The sequence below is a fragment of the Bos mutus genome, chromosome 11 (assembly GCF_027580195.1).
Source record: "Bos mutus isolate GX-2022 chromosome 11, NWIPB_WYAK_1.1, whole genome shotgun sequence".
NCBI lineage: Eukaryota > Metazoa > Chordata > Mammalia > Artiodactyla > Bovidae > Bos > Bos mutus.
The window spans coordinates 21,556,693-21,573,484 of record NC_091627.1 but is presented as its reverse complement, the minus strand read 5'-3'; the positions used below and the strand labels follow the sequence as shown (position 1 = coordinate 21,573,484).

General features: G+C 42.1%; 1 long non-coding RNA gene across 4 annotated transcripts in view; it reads left to right on the top strand.

Annotated features, from left to right (window-relative positions):
• The window catches only part of LOC138989871 (uncharacterized), a 50,980-nt gene that overhangs the window by 20,655 nt on the left and 13,533 nt on the right, over positions 1-16,792 (top strand). For 3 of the 4 annotated variants that reach the window (XR_011465996.1, XR_011465993.1, XR_011465994.1), the window contains exon 3: positions 1,661-1,729. The exons of the other annotated variant lie outside the window; for it this stretch is intronic. This is a non-coding gene — a long non-coding RNA (uncharacterized lncRNA). The remainder of the gene's footprint in view (positions 1-1,660; positions 1,730-16,792) is intronic. 4 annotated transcript variants of the gene reach the window in all.

Genomic DNA, 16,792 nt, shown 5'->3' with positions numbered 1-16,792 from the left:
AGTCTGTACCTATTCTTTTCTTCCAATGGTTGACTTCTGTTGGCCTTCAGAACCCTGCTCCGGCATCATGATTTTCAGAAAATCTTCCTGGGATCCCTACATCCAGCTAAACGCTCTTCCTCTGTACATCGTTAGCAGCCAGTCATTATATCATTTTTAGCATCTATCACATTGTAGTGAAGTAATTTGTTTGTGTACCTGTACAACTAGAATATACTTCTAAATGCAGCAGTTAATCAATAGTCTTCCTTCCTCTCTTCCTTCCTTCCTTTCTCCCTCTTCCCTCCCTTTCTTCCTTCTTTTCTTTCTTCTTTCCCTTTCTCTTCCTTCTCCATCTCCTCCATCTCCTCTTTCTCCTTTTCATCTTTTTTTTTTCTTCTGTGTGCTTTAATACGGTAAAGTTCTCGGCCATAGTGACTATCCAAAACTCTGAAGATGAAGCTGGGTACTATGGGAAACATGGAAGAATAACAGAGTTGGTCAATAAAGGCAGAGACTGTGCTGACTGACTGCAATCCTAGTGCATGGCCCAGTGAAAGTGCTCAGTAAATGTTTGGTGAGTGAAAAAATTAGACTCAAAGAGAACCAGTTTTATTGAAATGACAAAACTGACATAAGACTCATTTTGGATATGAGTCAATGCTTGCTACGTATAGCATTAGGTAATAGTGATATTTCATAAATATGTATTAAATAAATGACATATACACTTAATGTGTCCAGAATTTAAAATTTAAAATCCTGTATGTTGTGAAATATGACTCTATTCTCTTGGCTAATGTTTTTGCCTCACTTTGGAAATAATTTATTCTTTCTCTGATGATTTGAATTATTAGCTTCATCATATACTAAGTACTCATAGATAAGATGGGTTGTTTTCTGTAATCTTTATTACCTTGCACCTTACAATACTGCCTCACTGTTTTAATTAGTGGGTGTGAATGTGTGATGTGAGTGTCTCACTGTTGTCTTCCTTTTATTTTCAATTTTTTTTTTAATACTTCTTAGACATTTAGGGATCCAAATAAACTTTGGCCTCAAATGTAAAAGCTCCGTAAATGTCTCAAATGATTCCTTAAGGTTTAGATAGTATTGAATTTAGACATTATCAAATGCAATATGGCAGAGGGAATAAAAGCATGGTTTTGGAACCAGTTGCCCAGAACAAAAAGAATAACTTCACAACTTTCTAACCTGCAGTCTTTGACAAGTCAGTGAATCAGTTTCTTCGTTGGTAAAATAAGAATAATAATACTATCTACAGATTTGTCAATTAGACAAAATTTTAAAATATATATATTAAATATTTAGCCCAGTAACTGGCACATGGAAAATATTAACAGAGGTTAATTAGATGTTTAATTTTCCAACATTGTTCTAAAACTTCCCATTGCCCTATCCATAGCCGAGGATGGAAGATGACACTTTGTCCTGAGGGAACCTCCTTTCAATTGATCAAGTTTGCACAATTTCATTTTCCTTTGAACTTCAACAGCTTTGGGCAGAGAAGGAATCTAACATTTATACTGTTTTTCCTATTAGATCATACTTAGGATAAAATGGGGGCGCAGAAAACTTAAAAAGGGGAAATATGGCTCTTTTTCAATTTTTTCTATAGAAATCTTAGGAGAATTGTGACCTTGCTCTATCCTCCCCACAGGTGACTCTGTAAATTCAAGGAAATGATACATGGAGCAGTGTCATCTAAAATGAAAAGGGTCACAGTCAGGTACGAACGGTAATTGCACTGCTTACACATATCAAAGTTGAATCTGGAAGGTCATGTCCTGAGAACTACATGAATGATTGCTACCAGATATGTGATCTTCAAATTGCCCCCATTTTAGCTGCACAATTCCTGGGAGTATCTATACATATATATATAGAGATACTAAACTACGAAACTAAATACACTAAAAAATAGATACTAGTTTTCAAAGACCCCTGCATGACAACTCATGTATTGTCACGTTAAATTGACCGCAGCATTCTCCTCTGAGTGATTTTTAAAGGTCTTAACCCTGAAGCATTAACAGTTACACCTCCAATAACGATAGACGTGACTAATAGAGAGATGCAGCAGAGAAGCACACTCTTGTACCACACATGAGTCAGTTTATAGACAACGCTTTGTAGCATGTTTGTTGGCCATGATGCATCAGATTCACGTTGAACAATGAGAAAACGGTGGTCTTTGCACCAGAAGCTAATTATAACTTTCTCAAAAACTCTTTGTGACCATTTCACCCTGACTTTCTACAGTTGCATGCTGCAGAAAGTCCCTGAAACTTATCACTTTTGCCCTATATAATCAAGAACAGGCACAACACTGCATTGTCACTTGAGATACGACTTCAACACTTTCCACTTAGTTGGTAGCTGGCACATAGGTAATGATATGGCCTTGAAGTAAGTTTTCTAAAAACTTTTCTTGGCTTGTGACACAAAAGAGCATCTTGTTTTTAATGCATATTGTTGGCATTTCTCACTACTGAATAGAGGTTCTTCTAAGTCGATGTGAGCCATGATGTTTAAGGACGTTTAAAAGAATGCAAGTTGTGACCTCATGAGAACATCAAAACACTGCATCATCGCAGATTGCCATTAAAAATATTTAACGAGAACCTTCTTGACCCAAACCTTGGAGTCTTAAGAGTCGCAGTTAAAGGCAAGTTTCAAGGGATAAGGCAAAAAGTCCAAAAAAAAAAAAAAAAAAAACCACGGAGATAGAGAAAGAAAGAAATTAGAAGCTGTCAGGGACAGATTTCTGCTTCCTTCTCTGGGAGCATTGGTCATTTGGGGTTACTGGGCCCAGAATGCTGGACACCCAAGGGGAGAAGGGAGAGATAAAAAGAAGGGAGAGAAGAAGAAAGGAAGAAAAAGAAAGAAAAGGAAAAATCTAAGAAAGTGTTAAAAAGATTGATACACTGAAAAACAGGTGTAAACCATACCACTTCCAGGTAAACTGAAACCAAGATCACCCCATGGAGAGAGAAGATAAGTTACTTAATGTCACAAAATTACTGCCTAACAAACTGCTCCCAAGCACAGTAGCCTACAGCAACAACTCTTTGTTCTCATTGTCTGTGGTCAGCTGAGGGTCTGATGGGCATCCACATGCTTATAAGAGTTATCTAGGATCAGCTCACCGTGGCTTCTGTGATCCGTGTTTCTCCTGTCTTTGCCCTGGGACCGGCCGAGTCCAAAGCAAGGCACACGGCCAGTGTTAGGTGGAGGGGTGGACAGATGGTCTACTCTTGAAAGGAGAAAGGAGAAATTTAGCATGTTTTAATAACAACCTAGTCTCTCACCTAGGGACTCTCTGGGATCCTCAATTAAGACTTTTCACTTTTCACTTTGTGGATATTTCTTACACACCATTTTTTTATGATACACTTTACAATATATGTGATGATGTATTTCTCATTCAATCATCACGATTATATAAGGTGGATATATTATTATTTCTAATTTAAAAGTAAGAAACCACTTGTAAAAGAATGAAACTAGAACACTTTCTAACACCATATACAAAAATAAACTCAAAATGGATTAAAGATCTCAACATAAGACCAGAAACTATAAAACTCCTAGAGGAGAACATAGGCAAAACACTCTCTGATATACATCACAGCAGGATCCTCTATGACCCACCTCCCAGAATATTGGAAATAAAAGCAAAAATAAACAAATGGGACCTAATTAAACTTAAAAGCTTCTGCACAACAAAGGTAACTATTAGCAAGGTGAAAAGACAGCCTTCAGAATGGGAGAAAATAATAGCAAATGAAGCAACCGACAAACAACTAATCTCAAAAATATTCAAGCAACTCCTCCAGCTCAACTCCAGAAAAATAAATGACCCAATCAAAAAATGGGCCAAAGATCTAAATAGACATTTCTCCAAAGAAGACATACAGATGGCTAACAAACACATGAAAAGATGCTCAACATCACTCATTATCAGAGAAATGCAAATCAAAACCACTATGAGATACCATTTCACACCAGTCAGAATGGCTGCGATCCAAAAGTCTACAAATAATAAACGCTGGAGAGGGTGTGGAGAAAAGGGAACCCTCTTACACTGTTGGTGGGAATGCAAACTAGTACAGCCACTATGGAGAACAGTGTGGAGATTCCTTAAAAAACTGGAAATAGAACTGCCTTATGATCCAGCAATCCCACTGCTGGGCATACACACTGAGGAAACCAGAAGGGAAAGAGACACGTGTACCCCAATGTTCATCGCAGCACTGTTTATAATAGCCAGGACATGGAAGCAACCTAGATGTCCATCAGCAGATGAATGGATAAGAAGGCTGTGGTACATATACACAATGGAGTATTACTCAGCCATTAAAAAGAATACATTTGAATCAGTTCTAATGAGGTGGATGAAACTGGAGCCTATTATACAGAGTGAAGTAAGCCAGAAGGACAAACACCAATACAGTATACTAATGCATATATATGGAATTTAGAAAGATGGTAATGATAACCCTGTATACGAGACAGCAGAAGAGACACTGATGTATAGAACAGGCTTATGGACTCTGTGGGAGAGGGAGAGGGTGGCAAGATTTGGGAGAATGGCATTGAAACATGTGAAATGTCATGTATGAAACGAGATGCCAGTCCAGGTTCAATGCGATGCTGGATGCTTGGGAATGGTGCACTGGGACGACCCAGAGGGATGGTATGGGGAGGGAGGAGGGTTCAGGATGGATTTTCTTTTAAAAATTTAGAAAAAAAAAAAAAAAGAATTACAAAATATTGGTCTTTTGAGACTGTTTTCTTATACCTAGCATAATGTTTGTAACACGTATTAGTATTGTGTTCCTTTTATTGTCAAATAACATTCCATTGTATGGATATAATCACTTTATTAATTCATTTATCAGTTTACGGGCATTTGGGTTGTTTCCACTTTTTGGCCACTATGAATAATGCTACTATAAACATACTTGTACAAAAAAAAAAAAATCCTGTGATAAACTTTAATGGAAAATAATATAAAAAAGAATGCATAAATATGTATAACTGAATCACTCTGCTGTATACCAGAAATGAACACAACATTGTAAATCAGCTTACTTCAATGAAGAAAAAATAAAGAATAAAAAAATGTCAAAAAACTTGAAAAAAAAATAAATAAATAAAAGTAAGAAACCTGAGGCTGACATCCAAGGTCAGGAGTGGCGGCCTTGAGGAGCAACCCCCTGTCCAAGGTCAGGAATGGCGGCCGTGAGGAGATACCCCACGTCCAAAGTAAGGAGCTCTATGCTAGAGCAGCTGTGAAGAGATACCCCATGACCAAGGTAAGAGAAACCCAAGTAAGACGGTAGGTGCTGAGAGAGGGCATCAGAGGGCAGACAGACTGAAACCACAATCACAGACAACTAGCCAATCTGATCACATGGACCACAGCCTTGTCTAACTCAAAGAAACTAAGCCATGCCATGTGGGGCCACCCAAGATGGACGGGTCATGGTGGAGAGGTCTGACAGAATGTGGTCCACTGGAGAAGGGAATGGCAAACCACTTCAGTATTCTTGCCTTGAGAACCCCATGAACACTATGAAAAGGCTTTTAAAAAGATAGGACACTGAAAGATGAACTCCCCAGGTCGGTAGGTACCCAATATGTTATTGGAGATCAGTGGAGAAATAACTCGAGAAATAATGAAGGGATGGAGCCAAAGCAAAAACGACACCCAGTTGTGGATGTGACTAGTGATAGAAGCAGGGTCTGATGCTGTAAAGAGCAATACTGCATAGGACCCTGGAATGTTAAGTCCATGAATCAAGGCAAATTGAAAATGGTCAAACAGGAGATGGCAAGAGTGAACATCAAAATTCTAGGAATCGGCAAACTAAGATGGACTAGAATGGGGGAATTTAACTCAGATGACCATTATACGTACTACCGTGGGCAGGAATCCCTTAGAAGAAATGGAGTAGCCATCATAGTCAACAAAAGAGTCTGAAATGCAGTACTTGAATGCAAGCTCAAAAACGACAGAATGATCTCTGTTCATTTCCAAGGCAAATCCTTCAATATCACGGTAATCCAAGTCTATGCCCTGACCAGTAAAGCTGAAGAAGCTGAGTTGAACAGTTTTATGAAGACCTACAAGACCTTTTAGAACTAACACCCAAAAAGGATGTCCTTTTCATTATAGGGGACTGGAATGCAAAAGTAGGAAGTCAAGAAACACCTGGAGTAACAGGCAAATTTGGCCTTGGAGTACAGAATGAAGCAGGGCAAAGGCTAGTGGAGTTTTGCCAAGAGAACCCACTGGTCATAGCAAACACCCTCTTCCAACAACACAAGAGAAGATTCTACACATGGACCTCACCAGATGGTCAACACCAAAATCAGATTGATTATATTCTTTGCAGTCAAAGATGGAGAAGCTCTATACAATCAGCAAAAACAAGACCAGGAGCTGACTGTGGCTGAGATCATGAACTATTTATTGCCAAATTCAGACTTAAACTGAAGTAAGAAGGGAAAGCCACTAGACCATTCAGGTATGGCCTAAATCAAATCCCTTATGATTATACCGTGGGAGTGAGAAATAGATTTAAGGGACTAGATCTGATAGAGTGTCTGATGAACTATGGACAGAGTTTCATGACATTGTACAGGAGACAGGGATCAAGATCATCCCCAAGAAAAAGGAAATGCAAAAAAGCAAAATGGCTGTCTGAGGAGGCCTTACAAATAGTTGTGAAACAAGAGAAGTGAAAAGCAAAGGAGAAAAGGAAAGATATACCCATTTGATTACAGAGTTCCAAAGAATAGCAAAGAGAGATAAGAAAGCCTTCCTCAGCAATCAATGCAAAGAAATAGAGGAAAACAATAGAATGGGAAAGACTAGAGACCTCTTCAAGAAAATTAGAGATACCAAGGGAACATTTCATGCAAAGATGGGCTCAATAAAGGACAGAAATGGTATGGACCTAACAGAAGCAGGAGATATTAAGAAGAGGTGGCAAGAATACACAGAAGAACTGTACAAAAAAGATCTTCATGACCCAGATAATCACGATGGTATGATCACTTACCTAGAGCCAGACATCCTGGAATGTGAAGTCAAGTGGGCCTTAGGAAGCATCACTAGGAACAAAGATAGTGGAGGTGATGGAATTCCCGTTGAGCTATTCCAAATCCTGAAAGATGATGCTGTGAAAGTGCTGCACTCAATATGCCAGCAAATTTGGAAAACTCAGCAGTGGCCACAGGACTGGAAAAGGTCAGTTTTCATTCCAATCCCAAAGAAAGGCAATGCCAAGGAATGCTCTAACTACCGCACAATTGCACTCATCTCACACACTAGTAAAGTAATGCTCAAAATTCTCTAAGCCAGGCTTCAGCAATCCGTGAACCATGAACTTCCAGACGGTTTAGCTGGTTTTAGAAAAAGCAGAGGAACCAGAGATCAAATTACCAACATCCACTGGATCATCAAAAAAGCAAGAGAGTTCCAGAAAAACATTTATTTCTGCTTATTGACTCTGCCAAAGCCTTTGACTGTGTGGATCACAATAAACTGCGGAAAATTCTGAAAGAGATGGAAATACCAGACCACCTAATGTGCCTCTTAAGAAACCTGTGTGCAGATCAGGAAGCAACAGTTAGAACTAGACATGGAACAATAGACTGGTTCCAAATAGGAAAAGTAGTATGTCAAGGCTATATATTGTCACCCTGTTTATTTAACTTCTATGCAGAGTACATCATGAGAAACGCTGGGTTGGATGAAGCACAAGCTGGAATCAAGATTTCCGGGAGAAATATCAATAACCTCAGATATGCAGATGACACCATCTTTATCGCAGAAAGTGAAGAGGAACTAAAAAGCCTCTTGATGAAAGTGAAAGTGGAGAGTGAAAAAGTTGGCTTAAAGCTCAACATTCAGAAAACAAAGATCTTGGCATCTGGTCCCATCACTTCATGGGAAATAGATGGGGAAACAGTGGAAACAGTGTCAGAATTTATTTTGGGGGGCTCCAAAATCACAACAGATGGTGATCGCAGCCATGAAATTAAAAGATGCTTACTCCTTGGAAGGAAAGTTATGACCAACCTAGATAGCATATTCAAAATCAGAGACATTACTTTGCCAACAAAGGTCCATCTAGTCAAGGTTATGGTTTTTCCAGTGGTCATGTATGGATGTGAGAGTTGGACTGTGAAGAAAGCTGAGTGCCAAAGAATTGGTGCTTTTGAAGTGTGATTTGGAGAAGACCCTTGTGAGTCCCTTGGACTGCAAGGAGATCCAACCAGTCCATCCTAAAGGAGATCAGTCCTGGGTGTTCATTGGAAGGACTGATGTTGAAGCTGAAACTCCAATACTTTGGCCACTTGATGTGAAGAGCTGACTCATTTGAGAAGACCCTGATGCTGGGAAAGATTGAGGGCAGGAGTAGAAGGGGATGACAGAGAATGAGATGGTTGGATAGCATCACCAACTCAATGGACATGAGTTGGGAAAACTCTGGGAGTTGGTGATGGACAGGGAGGCCTGGCATGCTGCAGTTCATGGGGCTGCAAAGAGTCAGACACAGCTGAGTGACTGAACTGAACTGAACTGAACCTGAGGCTTTAGGGACTTAACCCTTTAGCTCATGGATGACAGGGACAAAATTCCTCAGATCCAAGAGACCTCACAGCCTTCTTTTTTAACTTTTTCACTAAAAATGCTCTATCTAATTATTTTACACAAAGAAATTGTTTTCCTGATGGTTGCTAGAGGTTTCCCTAGGAGCTTGGAACTCATAATCATTCTCATCTGAGCAGAATATAATCACTGATATAACTATGAGCTGCTGTCATTTCATTCTGCTAAAAAAAAAAAAATCACAGCGTGAATCTGAAATATTAGGAAGACTTTGGGGCTAAAGAAAATAAGATGTCTGTAAAAAAAGGTGCCATATGTACAGGATTCAAGTGGCATCTGTGTGTGCACATTATAGCCCATTGCCCTGTATCTGCTCAATTTGTTCATCAGGTAATTCAAATGACTCATGGGGTTGGAACTGTGTTGTGTCTACAGTCTTCTGTTTGTTTCCAGCTTAGGCCTAACAAAGTGGTTTGTTCTCTTATTTTGTATCATTCAAGGAGACAGCATTTGCCCTCTCATCCCACTGAATAAATAACTAACCAAGATAAATTTTCTTTTCATCAAGAGTGCATGTGTGCTATGTCATGTCAGTCACGTCCCACTCTTAGCAACCCTATGGACTGTAGCTCACCAGGCTCCTCTGTCCATGGGATTCTCCAGGCAAGAATACTGGAGTGAGTTGCCATGCAACTGACCCAAGGATCTTCCTGACCCAAGGATCAAACCTGCATCTCCTGCATTGCAGGTGTATTCTTTTACCCACTGAAATGCTCCTTGAGAGTGGCATGTTTATTATGATCCATGTCAAGTCTCCCCACCTCATGCCTCTGAGTGTTAGCTATAGTGTTAGCTAAGAAGTAGGCTTAGAGGAGGGAGGGGGTATATGGAATATGGACAGGAATGATAGTGAAATCAATGACTGATGGACAGAGGAGCTCCAGAAGGAAGGGGAGCAGTTCAGGGCAAGCTGGAGTCTACACTGTATAAAGTATAGATTTTAGAGCTCGATGGGATTGTCTGGAGTTGCTCCAAACTTTTCCCTTTTACAGTGGAGTAAACGAAAGGCAGTATGAATTAGCAGTGATTCCAAGTAAGTTAATGACAAAGGTAAAAACTTAACCAGGACTCCAAGCCCTATGCAATAGTTAAGTCTGTGTGACTACTTGATTAGGTTTTGGTGCCAGTTCTTTGATCAAACACTAGTCTAGATGTTACTGTGAAGATATTTTGAAGATGTGATTAACATCTCTAATCAGTGGACTTAAAGAAGATCACCTTTGATAGTGTGGGTGGGCCTCATCTAATAAGTTGAAGACCTTAGGAGCAAAAACTGAAGTTTCTTGAAGGAATAGAAATTCTGCCTCAAAGCTGCAGCCTAGAAATCCTGCTTGAGTGTTCAGGCTGCTGGGCTGTGCTGAAAACTTTAGACTTGCCAGCCCCACAGTTGCATGAACCAATTCCTTAAAATAAATCTATTTATATATCTGTTTATCCATCTATCATTTATCTATCTACAGACACATACATACAGAGAGACAGACAGATACACACATGCTGTTGGTTCTCTTTCTCTCAAGAATCCTGACTGATTCAGAGTTTGGAATCAAGAGTAGTGTGCCCTGTAACAGATACCTAAAACTGTGGACATGGCTTTGAAATGAATAATGGGTAGAAGCTTGAAGACTTTTGAGATTCATGCTAGAAAAAGCCTGGGTTGCCTTAGAGACTATTTGTAGAAATAAGGTTGTTAAAGATGATTCTTGTGAGGACTCAGGCTTGCACACAGAGAGAATGCCACGTGGCAATAGGGATAAAGAGGACTGTGATACTGCTGTAAGCCAAGGGATTCCTGGGGCTACTAGCTGGAAGAAGTAAGGAAAGGCCCTCCCTGAAGGGATCTTTGGAAAGAGCATGGCTCACCTTGTTATACTTCTAGCCTCTTGAACCAAACAGTGAAAGAATAGACTTTTAGGCACCCAAGTTGTGCTACTTCGTTATGCAGCCCTAGGAAATTTATGCACCTGGGATTCTGCTATGATTCTGAAACAGTGCTAGACTCTAGGACTTCAGAGAATAAGACACAGATCTGCCTCTCAAAAAACATAGTTTACACTAATTACAGTATTTATAAGTAGTATGGCTGTGGGCTGATCTAGCATGACTAGAATAACAAGAGAAGGGTAGGGAGAACAAATAAAACATGGATGGCAAGCCTGCTGCCATCTTGAATGTCACATACCAGTACCTTTCTCTAATCTTATAAGTAGGTAATTCTAACATTACGTGCTAGAAATTCGAAGTGCCAGGTCTGTATGGACTGGGAAGTGTCCATACACTTCCCAGGAGTGTATCCAGGAGGATGCATTGCCTTAATCTGATCTTGAAAAATAAATGGCATTTAGATAGAGAAGAGACATGAACACATTCTAGAAGAGCTAATTCTACAGGCAAAGAGAAAGAGGCTAGGATGAATAAGCCACTATTATTATGCTTCCGCTACGGGGTTTCCCCTGTGGTTCAGCAGTAAAGAATCTGCCAGCAATGCAGGAGATGCTAGAGATGCGGGCTTGCTTCCTGGGTTTAGAAGATCTCCTGGAGGAGGAAACAGCAACCTGCTCCAGTATTCTTGCCTGGAAAATCCCATGGACAAAGAAGTTCATAGGGTCACAAAGGGTCGGACGCGACTGAGCCCATACAGCACACACGAGCTGTATTGGAAACTGTACCGTGTATTGGAAACTGTAAGTTTTGTCCGACTCTCAAACATCCTAGCAAGGTGGATATTGTTTTTCCTGTTTTAAATATGAGAACATGGAGATTCAAAGCCTTGCCCAAACAGGCACTGTAGGAAAAAAATAGAGTTCCAGAGCTTCTCTGGCCCAGAGCTGGTGAAATACCCAAAGCTAGGTGAGGAAGACGGTCTGGCAGAACCAAAGGTTCACGGCGACAAGGATTGAAAAAACTCTCTTTTCCTTACAGTTGCACCGTTTTTGTCTTTGGTAGGTTAAGTTAGCATGGGAGGTTATCTGAAGATAATAAGAAAAATAAAATCAAACTCTAGGCTGTCTGATTTTAATAGTTTGGTGACTCTGTCTGAAATATACATAGCTATCACTGCAGCAAATTGGACATTTTATCCATCTATATTGATCCATTGTGCTGGAACCAGGAGGATCATATTAGGCCCAATCTGATGTGTGATTTTCTCTGTAATGGAATCATTGATTCTCTAGTACAGAGCCAAGTTGTGTGTCCCAGCTTTATTTATTTATTTATTTTTTTAAGTAAATTTGTCCTGTGTTAACCACTATTATAATAGATTCGCAATTCAAATTGATACTTTTGAATTGTGGTATTGGAGAAGACTCTCAAGAATCCCTTGGACAGCAAGGAGATCAAACCAGTCAATCCTAAAGGAAATTAACCTTGAATATGCATTGGAAGGACTGACTGATGCTGAAGCTGAAGCTCCAATGCTTTGGCCACCACTCATTGGGAAAAAACCCAAAACCTGATGATGGGAAGGATTGAGGGCAGAAGGAGAAGGAGGTGACAGAGGATGAGATGGTTGGATGGCATCACTGACTCAATGGACATGTGCTGTGTGCTGTGCTTAGTCACTCAGTCATGTCCAACTCCTTCCGACCCCATGGACTGCAGACCGCCAGGCTCCTCTGGTCACAGAATTCTCCAGGCAAAACACTGGAGTGTTTTGCCATGCCCCCCTCCAAGGGATCTTCCCAAGCCAGAGATCAAACCGAAGTCTCCCACATTGCAGGTGGATTCTTTACTGACTGAGCCACCAGGAAAGCTCCAATGGACATGAGTTTGAGCAAGCTCAGGAAAACAGTGAAGGACAGGGAAACCTGGCATGCTGCAGTCCATGGGGTGGCAAAGAGTTGGACATGACTTAGCAACTGACCAAGAACAATTGCTACTATGTAACCATAAGAGTTTTCCAATCAGTGATTCACTCAAGACCTCCCTTTGTAACTGGAAGCTGATGGAGTGAGGGCAATAGTTCAGAGTTTGTAATCCCAGTATCTCAATGGCTGGGATGTTAGATTCTTCTGCTCCATCACAAGGGCAAAGAATGTCATGCTGAGAGCCCGGACAATGGAAACACATAGCTGACACTCCTTAGCTTGGCTAGATGGCATGAATTACACTGAAGGCTGCACGGGTCAGGTCTCATTTGGTCATTAGGACAACCCTCTGAAGTGCGTACAAGGATCTACATTGCATGGAGAGGAACATACATCTTGGGTCAGGGCTGTCTGAAGCCACATTGCTACACCGTCCTTTCCATAGTAGTCAGTCAGTTCAGTCACTCAGTCGTGTCTGACTCTTTGCGACCCCATGAACCACAGCACACCAGGCCTCCCTGTCCATCACCAACTCCCGGAGTCCATAGAGTCCACCCAAACCCATGTCCACTGAGTCAGTGATGCCATCCAACCATCTCATCCTCTGCCGTCCCCTTCTCTTGCCCTCAATCTTTCCCAGCATCAGGGTCTTTTCCAGTGAGCCAGCTCTTTGCATCAGGTGGCCAAAGGATTGGAGCTTCAGCTTCAACATCAGTCCTTCCAATGAACACCCAAGACTGGTCTCTTTTAGGATGGACTGGTTGGATCTCTTTGCAGTCCAAGGGACTCTTCAAGAGTCTTCTTCAACACCACAATTCAAAAGCATCAATTCTTTGGCGCTCACCTTTCTTTATAGTCCAACTCTCACATCCATGCATGACCTCTGGAAAAACCATTGTTGACGAAGTAATGTCTCTGCTTCTTAATATGCTGTCTAGGTTGGTCATAACTTTCCTTCCAAGGAGTAAGCGTCTTTTAATTTCATGGCTGTAATTACCATCTGCAGTGATTTTGGAGCCCAGAAAAATAAAGTCAGCCACTGTTTCCACTGTTTCCCCATCTATTTCCCATGAAGTGATGGGACCAGATGCCATGATCTTACTTTTCTGAATGTTGAGCTTTAGGCCAACTTTTTCACTCTCCTCTTTCACTTTCATCAAGAGGCTCTTTAGTTCTTCTTCACTTTCTGCCATAAGGGTGGTGTCATCTGCATATCTGAGGTGATTGATATTTCTCCCGGCAATCTTGATTCCAACTTGTGCTTCCTCCAGCCCCAGCATTTCTCATGATGTACTCTCCATATAAGTTAAATAAGCAGGGTGACAATATACAGCCTTGACGTACTCCTTTTCCTGTTTGGAACCAATAGTAGTAGTTTGATTTTTTAAAAAATGGATTATTGAATAAAGTATGTTATCTTTATAAAGGATATACTCTTTGACGTACATTCACTCCTGACTTTTGGGTGAGTTTTTTCTGGTATTTAGTTTTTATATTCCCATCCTTAAATTGCAAATATTAGTTTGCATGCTCAGATGCTAAGTCATGTCAGACACATCGTGATCCTATCCGCTAAGCTCCTCTGTCCATGGGATCTCCCAGGCAAGAATACTGGAGTGAGTTGCCATTTCCTTCTCCAGGGTCTCTACCTGATTCAGGGGATCAAGCCCATGTCACCTACATAGGTAGGTGGGTTCTTTACCACTGAGCCACCAGGGAAACCCCAAATGTTAGATTAGGAAACCTCAAAATTCCCTTCCATGGCTGCCTATCTGTGATTCCAGGATTCATTTATGTGTCTGGTTATCTGATTCATTTCAAAGTTCCCAATTAATTTTCATCTCAGAGACTTCTTAGAGAATATAGAATGTCATCATGTTATGGCTAATCTCCATTGAGTCTAATCATTCCATTTAATTGATTTGCTTATTTTTAATCCCCCTTCCTAAGGATTTGAGAATTCAAAAATTAGACAGAAGCAAATCATAACAGAGTAAGGCAAAACAAGTAGAATGAGATCAGGGTAAAGTAAGTGATCAAGACACAAAAAGGTTTAACTCCTTTGCAAAGGGTGGAGTTGGGGGGTGGGAGGTTGTTCCATCTGGTTGTAAGCTTCTTAGTGATCAGTTTTTCCAAGAGATAAAAGAAGGAGCCGCCCAATTTCATAGACAGGTATCAGCTTGGTTTTGACTGGAGCTAGGCAGTGAGCCTGGGCTTGATGCCACCTCTTGGGCTAACGACAGCTTCAGAGAGAGACACATCTCCCCATTGGACAGAGGCCTTGTTGGACTGGCACAAATTAGACAAAACTCAAAGTTCAGTGGAGTTTGGGCATCCTGCTACCGTGGTTTTCACCTGTGAAACCGGGAGGCAGAGTCTGGTGAATATGGGTGGCCTTGCGGCTGTTGGAGGCATAAGTGGGAGGCAGGCTGGGTGAGGGCAGTGGGTGGAGCGGTGGCTGCTGAAGCTGAGAAGACCAATTTGAAGCTGAGTTGTTGATCCACACAAGGTGAGGAAGAACTGGAGCCAAAAGAGGACAAAATCTGGAAAGAAAGCAGAAGAGACGAAGCAAGAGTGAAATGGGCAGACGAGAACTGGCCTAAACAATTCCGGAGGCAGAATGTGGGTGAGAGTAGTGTCTTTTAATGCTCTCACCCCCTGGACTTGAGGGAGGAGGCCATGCTGGGGGTGTTTCAGGAGCTGGGCTCCTATTTGTCCAGGAGTCTCTCTGGGGCTCAGGCGAGGAGGCCCTGTCCAGGAACTGCCCTGAAGCCAGTTCTCCTGTGCGAGCATGTGCGTGCATGCCAAGTTGCTTCCGTCGTGTCCAATTCTGTGACCGCATGGACTGTAGTTCACCAAGCTCCCCTGTCCGTGGAATTCTCCAGGCAAGAATACTGGAGTGGGTTGCCATGCCTTCTTCCAGGGGATCTTCCCGACCCAGGGATCGAACCCTCCTCTCTTATGTCACCTGCATTGACTGGCTGGCTCTTTACCTCCAGCACTACCTGGGAAACCCAGTTCTCCTTCTGTGTGATTCCCAATTCGGTACCCCTCACCTCTTCCAAATGACTTCACTAGAAGTCTTGGTGATGGGCCAAGACTCAAGGTGGACACTGAACCCCCCTGAGTGCTCTGGGGTGGGACAAACTGGAAGGAAACAGCCTTTTGTGCTCAGGATATGACTGATCTGGGAGAGGAGCCTGTGCTCACAGATAGGAACACCACCACCCGTCCCTTTGCATGGCCAGAGGCACATTTGCTAATTGTGCTAACCTTTCCTGGTAAAGCCACCGGGCTTCCCTGGTGGCTCAGATAATAAAGAGTCTGCCTGCAGTGTGGGAGACCCAGGTTTGATCCCTGGATCAGGAAGATTCCCTGGAGAAGGAAATGGCAACCCACTCCAGTATTCTTGTCTGGAAAATCCCATGGACGGAGGACCCTGGTCAGCTACAGTCCATGGGGTCACAAAGAGTTGGACACGACTGAGTGACTTTCTTTCTTTCTTTTCCTTGTAAATGGCAGAATTCCGGGATTTGGCTTGGAGGAGGGGGTGGCTGAGGTCATGGGGTCAATCACACTGCAGTGGAAGGAAGTTGGTCACCCTCTCTGCCCCAGCACATCTGAACTCATCCTCCGTTGCCCAAGTTTAAAAACCAACACCCTCCCCGCCTCCCCCCGCCCCGCAACAGCTGTCCTTCCATTGCAGACCTTGGAGAAGAGTAGCTCGTTTAAAATTGAGTCAGGGTTGGCAGGAGCCCTCACAGGAAGGACCACTAGAGCCGTGTGAACTTTCTTACCCTTTTATTCATACCATGTGCCGTTTGAAGCATGTTGTAAACTGTGAAGCACTCGTAAATATCAATGAATGTGATTTACTCATTCGTTCAACAAATATTTGCTGGGTATCTAATGTGTACCAGATGCTGGGCTAAATGCTGGCGACAAAGACTTGAATGAGACAGTCTGTGTGCTCAGGACCACAGACCATTGTGGCGGGTGAACATATAAATACATCGTCACGAACAAGGGCTGTCAGAACAAACCCAGAGTGCCAAAAGGAGCCCGGAGGACCCAGGCCGCCTGGGAGTGGGGTGCGGATGGAGAGTTTTAAGTGGGGAGGGTTCAGGAAAGGAGATTCCTGAGCCAAGTGTTGATAAAGTAGTCCAAGTGGGTCCACAGGGAAGGACACAGTCCAGGCAGAAGGAACAAACAGGAGCAGAAGCCCTAAGGCAGGACAAAGGCTGCTGCAGGAGAGAGAGCTATCCCCACGTCAGCATGTACACAACAGAAGGAA